The 12,980-nt window shown below is 47.4% G+C and overlaps 1 protein-coding gene across 2 annotated transcripts in view; it reads right to left on the bottom strand.

Annotated features, from left to right (window-relative positions):
* The window catches only part of LOC114673426 (uncharacterized), a 450,214-nt gene that overhangs the window by 396,774 nt on the left and 40,460 nt on the right, over positions 1-12,980 (bottom strand). Inside the window, exons 1-2 of one of the 2 annotated variants that reach the window (XR_013408016.1) lie at positions 7,642-7,945; positions 4,954-5,145 (exon numbers count right to left, since the gene is read on the bottom strand). The gene's annotated coding sequence lies outside the window, so the exon portion shown is untranslated. Of the gene's footprint in view, positions 1-4,953; positions 5,146-7,641; positions 7,946-12,980 lie in introns of those variants that run through there. The other variant, XR_013408015.1, reaches the window with a different exon arrangement.

Below are 12,980 nucleotides of genomic sequence, written 5' to 3' on the forward strand. Positions count from 1 at the left end.
ATGCTCTCCCAGCCCCAGGATGCCCATTTAACACAGGATTTTCACTTCTCCTTGAAAGGCACTTGGGGGGAGAATGGAGAGGAAGCATCGAGCCAATTGTGTGAAATTGCTCTCGAATATCTCTGCCAGGAAAAGCCGACAAGTCAAAAAGAGAGGTCCTGAGTGCTTAGCACTCTATGCGTTTGAATTTAAAGATGAGGAGGGATTGGATGATTTCGAAGATTTAAGAATAAACTGGAAACCAGGGCAGGGACTCCTCCAGGACTCACTGACACCCTCTGTGAACAAGGGCCCATGCCTTCACCAGGACTTCATGTCTCAGAGTCCTCTTCCAGAAACAGGTGGGATGGAGGACTCTCTTCGCAAACCTAGTGAGACTTAGAGCAGGCTACCTAGCTCAGAGAAATAGCGCCGGCTGCCAAAAGGCAGGGAGCACCCTCCTACGAGGACTGGTGCAGACAATTGCTTGTAGCCCCGCTGGGAGTAGGTAGGCAGAATTCAAGGAAATACAGTCCTCAGCAGAGGCCAAGCAGGGAGGAGAGCGCGCCCAAGCCCAGGAGGAAGAACCAGGTGAGGCCCACCACGCGCTGCCTGATGCTCTTGATGAAAAGCTCTTTCTATAGGGGTGCCTGGTCTCCCTTCCTAAAAATCTGTGCTCAGCCCTACAAGGAGTCAGATTCAGGACCTGGATGCCCATAGACATTTTTATGCTTAATCCATAAAGTAGTTGGGGGAGGGGGTTGGGAAGAAGGAAAGCAGTGGCTGGAAGAGATCCGAGCTGGTCAGGGCACACGAGCTGTTCAGACCTTTAACCCCAGCGGCTGAGGCTTGGGTTTGGCTTCCTGTGGCACTGTGTGGATGGTGTTTGAACAAAGGAGAAAGAGCCCAGGCTTGAAATCAGGAAGCCTGCCTGGGGTTTGGGCTCTAGCTCCACTGAGCGATTTGCAGCCTGACTATCAGAAAGCCTCAAACCTCTCTCTGCCTCTGTAAACTCTTGATTTATTTTGCACAGATATTACAAGAAGCCTTATACCCTCCCAATGATCTAGTCTAAAGTGTGATCTGCACCACTTACATCAGACTCACTAAAAACAGATTCCTGGGCCCTACCCCAGACCAACTGAAACAAAAAGTACCAGGGAAAGACTAAGAAACCTGCATTTTAATAAACTCCTACATGATTCTTATGTACTGTCAAGATTTGAAAGTCACTGAGCAAGAGGATAGAGTCCAAACTCCTTAATACAATTCCATGGGCTTTACAGTCTGCCTTTGGGTCCCATTTTCAGCTTCTCAGTCTACACCACGAGCTGATATGTGAGTCCCCAAACCATAGGGCAGGCACTGGGATAATACTACATACCTCTCAGGCATCTCAGAGCATCTCCACAAGCAAGTACTATTATCATGCCCATTTTACAGATGAGGACACTGAGGCTCAAAGAAGTCCAGTAACTTGGCCACGATCACACAGGAAGTATGTTGCAGGGTCAGATTTGAATTCCTATCTATGGGATTGATTGAAGAGTTTTTGTTCTTAACCAATTCTGTTACACCACATTCTGAGGTCCATTAAACGTGCCTGGGTGTTTGTGCCTGAGTGCCCTGGTCAGCTGTCCCCTCAGCCTCACGTGCCTCATAACACCCTGATCCTTCACAAAAATGGACTTCCAATGTCCTGGACCCAAAACTTCTCATGGATCCCACTAAAGAGCATTAGCTATTTCCTCCTTATGCTCAGACATCCTTTTATTTATGTCTCCATTTCAACCTACTAAAACTGTACTGTGATTTTTTGTTTATTTTCCAATGTCTTTTACTAGGCTTTAAAAAGCCCTAAGACATAAAGGATGTATAGAACCGTGACACTGCTCCTGATGATACCACAATGGTGGACGCATGTCCTTATACATTTGTCAAAACCCACAGAATGCACAATACCAAGAATGAGCCCTAGAGTAAGCTGTGGACTTTGAGTGACAATGATGTGTCAAGGTAGGTGCATTGAATATGTCAAATGTACCACTCTGGTGTGGGATGTTGATAGTAGGCGAGGCTGGGCTTATGTGGACCAAAGAGTTAAAAAATAAACTATTTTTTTAAACACCCGCACGGTGGCTTATACCTGTAATCCCAGCACTTTGGGAGGCCGAGGCGGGCGATCATTTGAGGTCAGGAGTTCGAGACCAGCCTGACCAACATGGTGAAACCCCCTCTCTACTAAAAATATTAAAAAATCAGCTCGGCATGGTTGTGCATGCCTGTAGTCCCAGCTACTCAGGAGACTGAGGCAGTAGAATTGCTTGAACCTTGGAGGCAGAGGTTGCAGTGAGCTGAGATCTTGCCATTGCACTCCAGCCTGGGTGACAGAGCAAGACTCTATCTCCAAAAAAAAAAAAAAAAGCAGCCTGGGAAACATGGTAAGAACCCCATCTCTTAAAAGAACAAAACATTTAAAAAATTAGCCAGGCATGGTGGCACACACCTGTAGTCCCAGTTACTTGAGAGGCTGAGGTGGGAGGACTGCATGAGCCCAGGAGTTTGAGGTTGCAGGGAGCTGTGATTGTGCCACTGCAGTCCAGTCTAGGTGACATAGCAAGACACTGTCTACAAAAAAGAAGAAATCACCTAAGACTATGTTATCCAACTCTATGACTACACAAACCTGTGCTTGGCACATAGAAAAGGCTAAACAAATGCACATCCATGTCAGACAGCTGCTTTCCCAAAGAACTGAGGGAAACAGATCTGAGCGGGTCCTCAGCCGTGATGAGCGGCAAGGAGGAGTCTGTGAGAAAGGGTTAAGTAATGGAAATTTTGGAGGAAGCCTCTACAGAGACGAAGAGAGTAGGTGCTGTGTCACCAGTTCTGAGGATAAAGTGAAGACTGGTGACTGTTTGCTGCATGGCTGGAGCTGCCAGGGAATAGGAGCAGGCTAGAGCAAAGAACAGAAGAGGCAGAGTGAAGAAAACCAGAAGAAAGGGCAGTGAAACAGAGGCAAACTGCAATGCCCAAAGGTGCCACGGATGCAAGTGATTCTGAGTCTCAACTGTCGTGGAAGGCAAACTGTCTTGCATGAGCTTTCTCCATGCAAGACAGTGTGCCAAGCCTAATTGAAATGCCTAAATAGGGTTCCTGTCCTGCTGAAGCTTCCATTCTAGTGCCAGAAAACGGGTGACAGGCCTTTCCACGGCCCAAGGCCATTGAGTTGCAGAAGTGCTCCATAAACTTCACAACCAATAGGCCCGGGGATCAGAGGAGGGTGAGATCTATCACCATTAGCAGGGAAAAGAGGACCCAAGCAGTGACTCTCTGAGGCAGGAAGGCAGATGCCAGGAACATCAAAGGGCCATTCATCACCCAAATGCAATGCAAAGGGGAAAACCAGCAAGTGAGATTACGCCACAGGAACCCAGATTGTAATGTCACAGGGAACGAGTCCAAGAGACGTTTTAACAGCAATTCAGATACAGGCATTAAAGACTGTGACATAAGATTTAGAAGAGGGGCAATTAATAATTTATTTTGGAAAGAATATGTAGAAGAGGAAAAAAAAAAAAAAAAAAACACCCAGCACCTGCTGGTATTACCTATGTGGTAGTACTATTGCGTAGACCAAGGATAAAAACACGTATGTTTACGAATGAAATGGTGGCTGAAGACACCTTGCCCTCTCACACTGGCTGAATGAGAGGTTGGGGAGAGCATGTCATCATTCTGACCATGTGCGTCCATAACTTAGATCAGAGTTGGAAATCCAGCCTTTCACTTACTAGCTCTGTGACCGTGGGTGAGTTTCTTAATCTCCCTGAGGTTGTTTCTTCATTAAAGGTAAAAAGGGCATAGTAACAGTTATCTTACAGGGCTGTTGTTAGGATTACATGAGATAAAGTATGTAAAGTGTTTTAGAACAGCACCTGGCATAAAGGTTCTGTCAAGGATCATGATGGTGGTGGTGGTCGTTATTCTAAATCTATGTAGACAGCCTTTTCCCATTCCCCCAAGTAGATTTTATCTTCCAAAGGAGCCTTGGAAATTTGCCAGATTAGTTCTGTGGAAGATACTTTAGAATCTCTCTCTTATTCTGAGCTTTCTCCATGCAAGACAGTGTGCCAAGCCTAACTGAAATGCCTAAATAGGGGTTCCTGTACTACTGAAGCTTCCATTCTAGTGCCAGAAAATGAGTGGCAGGCCTTTCCATGGCCCAAGGCCATCGAGTTGCAGAAGTGCCTCATAAACTCCACAACAACAGGCCCGGGGATGAGAGGAGGGTGAGATCTATCACCACTGGCATCATGGAAGAAGGACAATTCACTAGACAGAACGGGTGGACACCAGAGATGCCAAGCCCACACAAACCCTCTATAAATCAGATTTTAAGGACAACTGCAGATGGACAAGTTGTATTTAAATAATCCTGGTCTGGGGCAATTGGTCCAGAGGACACGCTTGACCAAGGTGGCCTGCCATTGGCTGGCCAGAGGAGAAGAGACAGACTGAGCCAGCTTGAAGTAATGTGAAGGGATATGAACTGGGGTATGTGGCAAGACCAGCCAGAAGCTTGGAGGCAGACTCTGAAAAGAAGTCAGGATGCCATGTTGGGGCCACAGCACACTTTAGTTATGAGGAAACCAAAACTGGAAATGAGGCTGGGAGAGAAGCAAAGACATGATGAAAGAGAAATTAGGCAGCCCTTAAGAGTGAGAGGGACCAACTGAGAAAGAATGATAGGAAGACAGTCAGAAGGAAGGAGAGACTGACCCACAGACAGAGTGACTCCTGGACAGACTGGCCAACAGAGACTGACGGAGAGAGAACAAACGTGGCAGGCTGGGCTCCCTTCTTGAAGCCAGGCTGTGTTGGGCACCTGGCTACTAAGCTGCAGAGTGGGTCTTCAAGAAAGTGGGGTGTAGGCTGGTGTGAGGAGAGGGGGTCAAAGCGGTCATATCTTACCTTTCAAATTTCTCTACATTTTCTTTCACATAATTATAAAAGCAACACACACTCCAGCACATCATCTTTGTTTTCCTTGCTCCGTGCTGTTCTCCAGCCTCCAGGTCACCTGAGTCCTCAGAAAAGCACTGTCACACACACTTCACACACTGAGAAGCCAAGGACATGTTCCAGAGGAGCTCCGATGGTATTCTGGTAAGAAACATGAGACAGGGGCACAAATCACCTACGTCGTTCGAGTATTTTTCAGGGCCTGTTGTTTAGCAGAGGCAGAATAGGGCTGATGTCACAACTCCAGTGTGAGATGAGCTTTGGGGACAGTGAGTAAGAAGAGCTGGCTTTTGCGCCTGCCTTGGCCACAGAACTAGCTCTATGATCTTGAGCAACTGGCTTAACCTATCTGGACATCTGTTTATACATTTGCAAAATGAGGAGGTCGAACTGGATGTCTTCCAAATTTGCTTGCCACGCTCACATTCTAGATGCTATGATTCTAGGAACCCATGGTTATTTATACATCAGACTTTTTCGCAATGCCCAAACAGTATTAACAGTGTTGCCAGCCATGTCAATAATATTTTATGGATGATATTACGATGAAGTGAATAGGTTATTTATCCTCTCTCAGTACAACCTGTGCTTCCATACAATTCTGACGTGCACAGTAAATCTCTCCTCCTTTGAACTCCCAAAGCATTTCAATCTAGACACCTCTTAGAGGACTCATCACATTCTGCCCTATAGCATGGTTATTCAGAAAAATGCCTTATTGTTCACGACTGAATGTTAAGCTCCCTGAATGCTTCCTGGAAACCCAGCTGCGCAGAGGAGGAGGAATGAGGCTGCCAGGGCTACACTCACCTGGATAACCCCAAGAGCCCAAAATAGTACCTGGTGTGGAATTGATGCTCAACACTTGCAGTGAACAAACATGTAGTTGTAGAGAATGTAAAACGTAAAAGGAATTTGCCAGATGAGTCTAACAAGTCTCCCATACTTTGCTTCCTTTGCACCAGGATGGCCAACCTGAAAACTTCGCCTAAAATTAATAAGCCTTGAAGGTGGCCTGCAGTCTCGTTGCTGCTAAAGGGCTTGGGGAGATGATGCCCAATGCAGAGAGAGGAGCAGTTGCTGAGAATGTCAAGAAGCAGAGAAACAGCAGGACACGCATAATCCTAGTCATGGAATGTATTTATGAGATGGCTCTCAATATACAAACAGGGAACGTTATATGGACCTGGAAGAACCAGCCAATCTGATATTGTCTGCTTGATATAACCAGGCAGACAGTTTCTTACCTGAGAAAATGAGAATTAAAAAACAAACAGCATTAGGAGATATACCTAATGTAAACGACGAGTTAATGGGTGCGGCACACCAACATGGCACATGTATACATATGTAACAAACCTGCACGTTGTACACATGTACCCTAGAACTTAAAGTATAATAATAAAAAAGATTTAAAAAAACAAGCAAAAAACGGAGTAACCACAAACAAACGAACAAACAAAAAAACGGAGTAGTTATCGAGGACCCTCTCAAGGCAAAGTCCCCTCAAGCCATATTTTCTAATCATCCTGCAAGAAACTTCAGACTGGGGCCCAGTGGTTTTGTTCTAACGTGATTTCATCAGTCCTCTAAATGTGCAGGCAACTCTCAAGCCCTCTGTTCCCTGGGCTTTCCCCACCCAACTCCCCCTGCAGATCCTCTGGGATCCTGTTAATAATCTACTTCCAAACGGCTCCTCCGTGTCCTAACCCCTGGCCACCTCTACCCTACCTCCAGGCCTCATTCCCCTGCCTGCCCGGCTGAGGGACACAGGCCTCTTTTGTCACCGGCAATCCCTGTACTTGCTGAGGCCAAGGACCCTGCCTCCTTCCTCCTCCACTGGGGCCCACATCCTGCTTCTCTCCTTCCACCTCAGCAACCCTCCACTCGCTGTCTCACATTCCAGACACCTTCTCCCCTCCCTCATTCCTTTCTTCCATCACTAACGCTGACTCTAGAAAAATGCTCAGTCAGGGATCCAGGAGCAAGTGATTTGGGGTGTCCTGCAGTGCACCACCCAAGCGCCTGCTAGTCTGGATTTCTGTGAGCTGAAGTTTTGTTTGTGTTAACTTGCAAGCTCTTTTTTACTTCCCTCCTATGTTGATTCACATTAAAACAGTTACTGAGTTCAAACTTTGGGATGCGGGGGAAGGGAGTTTACTCAGCTGAGGCTGGAGATGGCCAACGGGATGGCCAAAGGGCCTCGAACCTGCCATTCCTGGACAAATGAGTGTCCTCCCCAGCCTGCCTGCCACGGCCACGGGGTGCTGGGCTGCAGCTAGCTTCTTCCCTAAGGACTGCTGGCCAGCCACAGATCTCAGGGCTGCTTGCTTCTGATTGAAAAACTCACAGTACAAACTCCCTCGGACTAGCAGGAAAATGAGAGGCTGTTAAGTACTGAGACCTCTGTGAATCGTGCCAAGAATCCTCTGTCACACGGCCCTAGTGTGCTGAAACAGGCTAGAAAGGCCAGTCTTACAAGAGTTAAATCAAGGCCACATCACCCGCCTGCTGCTGCAGATCTGACAGGAACAGGACGTTCTAGAATGGCTCCACCCTGGAGCCTCAATCCATCAATCCCAGCACAGAATACCCAGCACCAGGCTCTGACGGCCGCCTGCAGACCCCCTCTCTCACCTCTCTGCCAGGCTCCTGCTTTGTCACCAGGCTCCTAATTAGCTACGGAAACAGCACACACTTTGCATTGCGTCACTTGCATCTCTCCATGTCCCACACATCAGCATGCACGGCACAGACAGCCCATGAGTTCAGAAAGACACAGCCTAGTGCCCCAGTTGGCTATTGCGTATCATCCGTCTTGATAACTGGCATATGCTCAGGTGGCCACACAGGTTGTGTCTAAAACGTCTGGCCAATTGTTGATCTCCCCAGATGCATGGCAGTTGGCAGCTCCGTCCTTGTCTCCCTTTAGCCTCCTACAAAAAGTAGTCCGGCCCCTCCCCTAGCGTTCCTTCCTCATGCAGTGTGGAAATCAGTTTCTGGCAGCCTGGCCGCAGCTGCCCCAGCCTGGCCCCTCTTCACAGCCCACCTGCCCCTCCACCAGTCATCCCCACGTGTGCAGCCACATCCATTTCTGTCCTGGCACCTTCCATCAGTAGATTTATCTCTGTCAAGTGCTCCTGCCAAGCTTTTTTCCAAGGACTGCCTTAAGTACAGCAACAGGTAGACACTACCCAGAGTCTCCCTGACAGATGCTGGATGAGTCTTCTGACCAGGTAGTTTGTGTTTTAGCAAGAGGAACCCAAATTTCAAATTCCCTTCCTAGCTGGTATTTCCCTTCCTGAAATACAAGGGCTCCCCAAGCACTTCTCCCTGACTGATCCATTTTTCTGCCTTACCAATGTCGACAACTTTCCTACCTCCCACCCCCGCGAATTCCTCCAACACAGCTCCGTCGATCAAGTCATATTTGCCTTCTAAATCACAACCCAGAATTTTCAGAAAATTTCCGTGACTTCATTGCAGGCTGCTCTTTGCAATCTCTTTTTTCCTTTGTGATTCTGCCCACCGCTGCTGGTGCCCACCTAATTCCTACCCTCACCCTCCCTGGAGAAGCACTTGGTGCTGATGGCGGAAGTGAAGATGATGATGGTGAGGAGAGCTAACATTTACTGGGCATCGATATTGCACCAGGCGCTGTTCTAAGCACTTTACATATAAGATTCACCAAGTCTTCCCTCTGCATCTTATTTTGGTTTTTCTGAACTCTTACCTGAGAAAACTACCAGAGTGAACAGAGGAGGGAAGAAGCCATAATAGCCAATCAGATCAATATCAATATCTCTGATGTCCTAATTTGGCATGTTTTATGTTCTTTATCCCTCTATCTATAACTCCCACATATTCGGGCCTATGTCTTCTTGGTCCTGAACATATAACCTTGCTTTTAAACTAAGAAGTAATATTTCATTTTTAAAAACTGCATGTTTTTGTAAAGGAAACATTGAATTTCCAATGGTAAATCAAGAGAACACAGATTTGGGATAAGAATGATACATGTTTTTAAGTCCTGCCTCTGCCAATTACTAGCTTTGTGATTCTGGTGTATTTCTTGCTTTTTTTTAATCTTTTTTTTTTTTTTTTTTGAGACGGAGTCTTGCTCTGTCACCCAGGCTGGAGTGCAGTGGCGTAATCTCGGCTCACTGCAAGCTCTGCCTCCCGGGTTCACGCCATTCTCCTGCCTCAGCCTCCTGAGTAGCTGGGACTATAGGCAACTGCCACCACGCCCAGCTAATTTTTTTGTATTTTTAGTAGAGACAGGGTTTCACCGTGTTAGCCAGGATGGTCTCGATCTCCTGACCTCGTGATCCACCCGCCTCGGCCTTCCGAGACTTGGTTTCATTATGTATAGAATGAAAACAATACAGACCTTGCAGATTTTTGAAAACTGCAGGAAGCGATGTTTGCAAAGTACCTACCCTACTGCTCTGCACCTAATAGATGCTACAGAAATACCTCGTCCTCTTCTAAAAGGATGTCTATTGTCTAAGTGTAGCAGGTGGGTATGAAAGGCACAGATTTCTCTGCAATACTTTTCTCAGTGCAACATCTTTCCCAGAAACCAGGGGAAAACTCCTCATGTGACATGCAACAACACAAAAAGTCACCTTGTCCATAGCATACCAGAGCTGACAATTGTTATGCATTCTGCTCCAGGCAAACTGCAGCCCTAAAATCTTCCTCTGCCCTCTACTTCCCTGGAGTCTCTCAGTGAGTTTACTTTGACATCTGTATTAGGCTGTTCTCACATTGCTATAAAGAACTACCTGAGACCAGGTAATTTACAAAGAAAAGAGGCTTAATTGGCTCACGGTTCTGCAGGCAGTACAGCAAGCATGATGCTGGCATCTGCTCAGCTTCTGATGAGGCCACAGGAAATTTACAAATATGGTGGAAGGCAAAGGGGAAGCGCACACTTCCCACGGCCAAAGTAGAAGCAAGACGGGCAGGCAGGGAGGTGCTACCCACTTTTAAACAACCAGAACTCACTCTCGTGAGAACAGCACCGTCGGGATGGTGCTAAACCATTCATGAGAAAACCACCCCCAGGATCCAACCACCTCCCACTAGGCTCCACCTTTAACACAAGGAATTACAGGTCAACATGAGATTTGGTGGGGACACAGTTCCAAACCGTATCAGGATCCTCAATAGGATTTTGTCTTCTGACTTGTTCACCAGGCTCCATGTCTTGTTGGCCTGAGAACACTTCAGGGTGGTGGGCACTTGAGGAAACAAGCTTTGCAGCAGTGGCCCCCAAGATATTGTCAACAGATGGACCGTCAGCATCAACATCATTTGGGAGCTTGTCAGAACGCAAGTTCTCAGGCCCTACTCCAGACCCACTAAATCAGGGAGTCTGGACATAGGGCCCAGAAATCTGTGTTTTCACAAACCCTCCAGGCGATGCTAATGAAGGCTCGGGGTTGAGAACCTCCAAACCGAATAAGTGGTGGCAGTTCCAGCAATATGACTGCAGATCAAAGGATCCAGCCTCTGGAGGCACACAGCCAGCTGCCTCCACAGGTAAGGCCACTCACCATGGAAAGGAGTCGCCGTGTCTCCTCACAGAGGCGTCCTTCTCCCCACACAGCCTCCCTAGCGTTTCCCGTGCTGCTCTGCCTTAAGAGAGACAGCACACCTGAAACAGATACCCGCAAGCCCAACCCAGGTGCTCTGTTACTGCTCAAACACAAGGTTTGGAATCTGTTCTCCCAAACACCACTCTTTCCTCATCCTGAGACGGAGGAAGCACCTCCAACTTGCACCTGGTTTATTCTCGCTAAGGATGGAGTGGAACAGATAAACCAAACGCGTTATCAGTCACCGCCCAGTCACCCACACTCTCTCAGGTGAAGCTGTGTCTTCCACAGTCCCAGGAGCCTGGCTAACCAGTTACAATTCTCCCGAGTCAGCAGGAAGCAAGGAACAGGAAAGGTCAGCGCTCAGAGCTCTGGCTGTAATTAATAACCCAAAGGACATACTCCAAACACCCTTCTTCCTCCATAGAAAATGCTCCTTTTCAAGTGCTGTGGTTTGAATGCTTCTGTCTCCTCCAAAAGTCATGTTGAAACTTAATCCCCTCCAAAATTCAGCTGTTGCCAATGCGATAGTATGAAGAAGGGGGCCTTTAAGAGGTGCTTGGGCCATGAGGTCTGCTCCCTCATTAATGGAATTAAGGCCCTTTTAAAAGAGGTTTCATAAAGTTCAGCTGGGTGCGCCCTTGCCCTTCTGCCTCCTGCCATGTGAGAATGCAGTAAGAAGGCCCATGCCACATGCCAGTGACTTAATCTTGGAGTTTCCAGCCTCCAGAACTGTGAAAAATACATTTCCATTCTTTATTAGTCTGTGGTATTCTGTTACAGCAACACAAATGGACTAAGGCATCAAGATTGTGGAAGAGGCCAGGCACAGCAGGTGTGGTGGCTCACGGCTGCAACCCCAATACTTTAGGAAACCAAGGCAGGGGATTACTTGAGGACAGGAGCTCAAGACCAGCCTGGGCAACATAGCGAGACCCTGTCTAAAAACATATATGTTAAACATTTAGCCGAATGTGGTGGTGTGCACCCATAGTCCTAGCTTCTAGGGAGGCTGAGGTGGAAGGATCGCTTGAGCCCAAGAGTTTGAGCTATAGTGAGGTATAGTGGCAGCACTGCACCCTAGCCTGGGCAACAGAGTGAGATCCTGTCTCTAAAACACAAACAAAAAAGGATTGCAGGTAACCTCTTCACCCAAACCCAATGGATTTGACTGTCAGTAGCGCCACCGTCCCTCCTGCCTCCAACCTAACCTCCAAGGCCTCTGTCTTCCTCTGACTCACCACTCCCCAACCCTGCCCCACACTCTGGCTGCCTATGGCTTTGCTTCATATTCCAGTCCAGAGGAACTCACACTCCATGTTTGTAACTACCCAGGGGGGTAGCTCAGGAGCCCAGAGTTTTGACTGGAAAGGAAGTGATGAGGCCGGCACAAGGACAACGTGAGCGAATCATTGAAATGATTCTGTTCTCTTAACTCTAGAAATCAGGAGACTTATTTTAATCAGGAAACTGGAGAACTAAAACCTATGGAAGCGGACAATGTAGCCGACAGGGAAGGTGGCCACCTTCCTGCTCTGGCTCCTACATTTCCCACTCACTAAGAAACTCTGCCCCAGCCCTCCTCCTCCTCCTCGGCGTTTTCTTCAGTTCCATGAGCCACCAGCATCTTTCCAATTAATTAAGTAAACCTGAGTAGGTCTCTTGCCTGTGAAGAGTCTGATGGATAACCCCTTCTCAGAACACCGCTCAACTCCCAGCTCCTCCTCAAAGACCCACACAGACCCCTCTCAGACCCCCTTCACCTCTCGTTTGGGCCTCACTGATCATCTCTCACCTAAGGTAACACCAGGCATTCTATATCACGTGTGCATGGCTATGAGGCATCATGAAAACCCTGCAGCATCAAAGGGACCTGCATTTGAATACTGTCTAACCAGGATCTAACTCTCTGCCCGGGAGATGCTATTTAACTTACCTTCTGAACTGCACTCCCTGGGGATAATGAGTAACAAATGAGCAACAAATGCAAGGAGCCCAGTCCACTCTCTGCCAATCGCTACATACACAGCCAGTGTTCCTACCTTCCCTAACTACTTGATGTCCCTTTTTAGATGGATGGTTCTTCTTGAGGCAAGGACTACGGTGTTTACCTCTGTATCTAAGCACGTAGGAGGTGGGCTTTGTCTTTGGTGTCGTCATCTCATGCCCAATCCTAATCCCAGCTATTCCCTATGGAATCAGCAGGAGCACTTTGACATTCAATGATGATGGTATTAATGACTATAACTGTATTTGCCGTGAGTTGTATTTGGAGCAAATGTCTCTAACTGTATTTTTTAAAGTTTTGTTTTGGTTGCTATTCTATTAATATGCAGGTCCACAAAAGCTAAGAACTAGAAGAAAAAACCTACA

Source organism: Macaca mulatta, chromosome 17 (genome assembly GCF_049350105.2).
Source record: "Macaca mulatta isolate MMU2019108-1 chromosome 17, T2T-MMU8v2.0, whole genome shotgun sequence".
In the NCBI taxonomy this organism is placed as follows: Eukaryota; Metazoa; Chordata; class Mammalia; order Primates; family Cercopithecidae; genus Macaca; species Macaca mulatta.